This window comes from Chenopodium album, chromosome 22 (genome assembly GCF_948465745.1).
Source record: "Chenopodium album chromosome 22, dcCheAlbu1.1, whole genome shotgun sequence".
Taxonomy (NCBI): Eukaryota; Viridiplantae; Streptophyta; class Magnoliopsida; order Caryophyllales; family Amaranthaceae; genus Chenopodium; species Chenopodium album.
In genome coordinates, this window is record NC_137855.1 from 17,259,805 (window position 1) to 17,265,828 (window position 6,024).

Here is a 6,024-nt window from a genome sequence, read left to right on the forward strand (position 1 = left end):
CACCACCTCCTTATACTAGCTTTATATAAGTTGCATGGAAATTTCAAGGGACAGGGGGAAGGCTGTCGTCGATGGAGTCACCGGAGAGATGGCCGGAGTTTTTTTTTCTTTTCTAGAAGCCCAATTATTTCGTCAGATTTAGGCTGAAACGCCTCGATCTTTCGAAGTACCGAGTGGTTAATCGAAATTTCTAGGTGAAACGCCAAGAAATTTCGATCTTCCATGCGGTTATTCGAAAAATCTAGGCGTTTCAGCCTAGATCTAACGAAAAAATTGGACGTTTCTTCCATTTTTTTACAGGATATTCGGTTTGAATTCGTATTTTTTTCAAAATTTTCTTTTTTAAACGCCTAAAAATTGTTCCTTTGAGAAATTTTCATGTCCTTCAAGTTTTGAGAGGGTGGCGTTTGGTGGGAGAGGTTATGATAATTTGGTGTTGCGGTGTAATTTGTGAACAATCTTATGTCACAATTAAAATCACTTGATCTGGTGGTCCCGTTAATAGCTGAATTAGTGTGGGAAGCTTGATTATCCCAGATTAGTTGTCCTAAAATGATTGTAAAATCTTGCAACAATGAAACAGAATGTATATGAAGGCGAGAGGATCACAGTGAGAGACTGAGAGATAATAACTTGCTTTGAGCTTTCGCCTCTCAGGAGTTCCTTTGATTTTTTCCACCACAAAAATTAAACCAATTATAGCATACTTCGTTTAATTCATTAGCTGAACTAAAATAATTATTATTGTTGTTTATTGTTTACTCTGTAGTCTGTATATAATTGTTGTTGTTGTTGTTTATTAAATCGTATAATAAGGGTACGTATGTCATTTTAGGTTATTTTGTGGGCGTTAGTTAGAGATTCGAGGGTGACGTTTAGCTTTCCACATTATTTAGGGGTATACTATAGTCTAGGCATCTTCCCCTAATCCCCTACACCCCTCCTTAAACTCGTTGTTTAGCGCCCCTTCTCACACATACCCACTTTCACAGTCACTACACAGTTGTTTACCCCTTGTATATACAAAAAAAATAAAAAGATAAAATAATAAAAAAAATTCTACCCATCTTTCTCATTTCACTTTTTTTTTTTTTTTTCTCATTTCACTTTGTCTCTCCTCACTCATTTTTCAGCATTTTCTCTCTGTACACCCATTTTTTCGCATTTTCAAATCAGAAAATTTCTACGAATTTGTAACAAATTATCAAAAATAATTGTTCAATCAATACAAGATTAAACAATCAAGGTCGAAGTTCAAAGGAATTAGTGATTTTGTTCAGATTTTGTTTGAAAAAGAGTATAAACCCTAATTTTAATAATTTTGTGTTGCAACTGTGTTATAGGAACATCATCGAAGCATAAAACATGGAAAAAGAGTATGAACTATTGCATTTTAGTAATTTTTACTAACTTTCGTTTAAAAACTAAAAATCTAAATAAGTACATTTTGATTTTTGAGTATGAAGTAATTCATTTTTTTTACAGTACTAAAGAAATACATTACAAGAAAAAGGTCAATTTCTAACGGACAGATTCTAACGGACCCAAATTCCATCAGAATAACCAAAATTTTTGACGAAATTATACTCCATCGGATATTTCCGACAAATTTAAAATTCCGTCAAAATGAAAAATAATCCGTTGTAAATGGAAATTCGGACGGAATTTATATCCGGCGAAAATTACATAGGAACTTATTCTAAAAAAATAAAAATAAAGCAAACCCTAACAACCCTAAACCCAACCGCCTTCTTCATTTCCGCCTCTTTTTCACTTTCTCCTTCTCACGTTCTCCTCTCCTCTCCGGTTTCTCTTTCCTCTGTTCGTTCTCACGCCTCTCTCTTTCTCCTCTTTTCTTTCTCTTTCTTTATTTCTTTCTCACAGTTTTCCCTCCTCTTCTCTACTCCTCTTCGTCTATGAAAATTAGCACAACGTCACAAATTTTGCTAAATTTGGCCAAAATGTAGGTTTTCATATCAAAGCAAAGATTTTCATGGTCAAAACAAAGGTTTTCGTACTCCCTCCGTGTTTTAATAAGTGTTACACTTGCTAAATCCGACCGTGTTTTAATAAGTGTTACACTTCTTTTTTTGGCAAAAAACTACATTAAAATATTATATCTCGCTCCTCTCATGGTCCCCATCCAAACCACTACTGCTTTTTTTTTATTATATATTTCTTCTCAAATTCATTACTTTTCAATAAACCATTAACCCCACTATCTTTCTTTTACAATTTTTTAATACTCCAACTACCCCTCTTACCTATTATTTCATTTAAGTCAATTAAATTGCCTAAAACTATGTGGCGACCAAACTGTAACACTTAAAAAACACGCGGAGGGAGTAACAAAATTCACAAAATTTGGCCAAAGCGAAGGTTTAAATGGTAAAATTTGACCTAGAGTTTTCATGGTCGAATTTAACCATTTTAAACCAAATTCTAGATGAAATTCAAGGCCCTTTTTGGTTTAAAAGGTATGTTTTCTTATTTTAAATTTCTTTCTTTATTTTTGAAATTTTAATAAATCCATTTTATATGAAATGATTTCTACTAATTTTCGTGCATGTTTTGGTAAATTTCATTATTTTTGGTAAAAATTTGGTGGTGGTGGTTTCAGTTTGGTGTGGGTGAGGTTTGGTTTTGTTGGTTTCAGTTGTGGGTTATGGTTATTGGTGGGAGTTGTTTTGGGTAAAAATCACACATGCCATGTGGACCAACCAATGGACAACACATGTCAGCCTTGGATAAGTCCAAAGTGGACCTATCCCCCCATTTGACACGTGGCGCTCCCAAAATTTGGAAGAAAAGACGGCCTTCAGGGCCCAAATCCCGAGAAAGCCGCAATGCGGCACAACCCATCAGAATTAGGTCAGAGTGACCTAATAAAGGGCACATTTACCAATGATCCTATGGTAGACACCTAAAAATGTCTCCCCAAAACCAAACCCGATGACGAATAACCTTTCACCGCCATTATTGGTCGGGTTGATTATTTAATCTTTGGAGTGCTTAAATCCATATTTCTATTCAATATATTAAAAAACCAACTCAATTCCTAGCCCATTTCCCCAAACTATAGCTTATTTTCCTCTTTTCGTATCCACATCACAAAACTGAACGAATCTGATTTAATAGCCCTACAATTTTGATCTAAATGTAATTTGGTTGTATAGGCCTTTCAATAAGCTTTTCAACGGTATATCATAAGCCCAATTCCTATTTGAAATGAAGAAGATATGAGTAAAACACTGAACTCGGCCCAAAATTGACACCCTTTCACTAAAACGGCAATATCTTAAAAACTAAAAATGATTTTGAACTGATTTGGATTGGGTTGGAAATTACACTTGATATGCTTTCCAACAATATATTTTATGCCTTATTTCGAGTTATGGATCATAAGTTATCATTGTTTTAAAAACGCGTAAAAAACTGGAATTACCGCGCAGCAGCTAAAATGCCTTGACGCGGCAAAAGCTGACGTGGCACGTCGCTTGTTGCTGTGACGCGGTAATTTTCACCATGTCACAATGCTTTTTCTGTGTCTTTTCCGCTTGAAAACACGATTATGAATTTGGACGCGAATTGGGCAGAACACGGCAATGTGTACCGTGCCACGGTGGACACCACCATGTTATGGCGCCCTGTACCGTGTAAGGTGTAACTGTGCCCAAACTGTGTCATGGTTCCTAAATTAGGGTTTTCATGCGGCTTTTCTAGGGTTCTGTGTATCCCCCTATTCGTCTCCTCTATAAATACAGATTTGATTTCTGTAGTTGGGGGGCCCCAAAAATCATTCTCTCTCTCTCTCTCTCTCTACACCAAAACCTATTCTCTTCTCCCTCTTTAGCCTAAATACTAGCCGACATATTCTTCCATAATACTTCCTCTAAGAACTCCAAGTCCATACTTGACCCGAGGTTCCGTCCTTAAACCAATGCGTGAAAGATACAAATAACTGATGGTTTGGACCAAATCAACTCTACATTTATTTAATTTAATTTCAATTTGATTTATATATTTATTGAAGTTACTAACAATGTATTCATGAAGTAAATTCAAGGAAACGCGGAAAGTGAGTAATTAATCACTTAATTACTCTTATTTTTATTTTTGTTGCTAGTATCATGATTAGGGTTATTTTGATTTGATTTGACTAACGATATTATGGTTGAATTGCTTTCAATATCAATACCATATTGCATGTTTAAATGAAATATGTCACTGAAAATCACGCCTAATAAGATAATTTGGACGACCAGTTTAGGGTTTTTTTTAAATCTTGTTATTTAATCAAGTGATCATGAATATTATAGAATTATATATTGCATTAATATTCAACCAATTTAGCATAATAATAGTTTGGAGAAAATTGAATCTTTGTTTGTATGCCTTTGAAATCACATGAATACTTTTCACTATAAGCATCGAGTAGAGGCCAGTACTGTAATATCCCGTATTTTTATGCGTATTTTATTTTAAATAAGTATTTTGTGAAGTAATAAAACAATTTGATATGTTTTGTTTTTCTAATTATTTATTTTAAATAAGTTTGGAAATATTTTATAAAAGGAAAGTTTATTCAATTATTTATTTTGTTAAAGTTGGGGTTTAATTTAGGAAAGTTTTATTTTAGTAAAGTTTTATTAGGAAAGGGATTAGGAAAGAGTACAAAGAGAAAGTTTAGGTAAGAAGGGTTTCTAGAAAAAAGGGTATAAATATTCAACACTTGAGCAAATTAAACATTGCCCAGAGTGGAGAAAATTCATTGTATCCCTGTTTAGACTCCTCCAAGATGGAATCACTTGGAGTTGAGTGGGCACCCGTAGGAGCTATTCTTTCCCATGCAGCCAGGGTTATCCCCTCAGTAGTCTCCTCCTCAGGCAGAACCCCGTCTGTGCTTTCTTCTCGATAGTCCGGATCAGGGGCCGACCACATAGTCCGAGCCATTGTGTCCTGCACAGACATAGAGACAGTCAAATTTGGAGAAGTACAAGGGTGGTCCCAACACCCAGAGTCGGCATCCCCAGTCCTAAACTCAGCCGTACCTGGAGACCGGCTGGATATTGATCTAGGTTGTGCCGTGTGTGCTGGTGATGAATCCATTTATTGCAAGAAATATACATAAATGGAAAAAAACAAGAAAGAGCAGAGAGGGGTAAAGACGATGCCTTAAGATTTGAATCTAAAAGGTGTCAGGTGTTGACCGGCTGTATCAGGCGGGCACGAACTCAGCTGTTTGTGGTTAACACAGGCGGTTGGCAGACTCTCTCTCTCTCTCTCTAGAAGTTTGACTTCCTCTCTCTAGATAATTTTTGTAAACGTACAAAAAGAGGAGGGTAAAAGCCATATTTATAGAGAGGTAAATTTAGGGCCAACCCTGTAATTTCCCCAAAAGGTGAACAGTTTAAACTGTTCACCCAAACGTTGAGTGACGCGTGTCACAGATGCCACAGATGCCACGTGGTGTGCTACGTCACATCTGTGAGGGGAAAATGTTTTGGGTAAAAATTAACCATGCCACGTGGACCAACTAATGGACGACACGTGTTAGCCTAGGATAGGTCCACTTTCCCAAAAATTTGGAGAAAAGACGACCTTTAAGGCCCAAATCCCGAGAAAACCGCAATGTAGCGTAACCCATCAGAATTAAGTCAGAGTGACCTAATAAAGAGCACATTTACCATTGACCCTATTATTAGGGAGATTCCCCCTATTTTGGGGGCATGTTCATTTTATTACAACTTACCTATTGTAGGGAATATTTCAAGCACTATCACCCCAAGCTTGAACCCCACTGTGATCATACACTAAAGTATGGTGGCGTCCAAAGGGAAGGAAAAGAGAGCAAAAGAGTCGCCAACAAGTTTTAGGAACTTGTTAACCGTTCACAGGGTGAAGGTTACACCCCTTAACGATCCATGAGATCGTCAACTCCAAAAGGTCTTGAACCAAATAGGGTTCGGGGATGAGTGTACGAATCCAATCTATAGAAGAAGGGACCCGCCCTATAAAATAGGC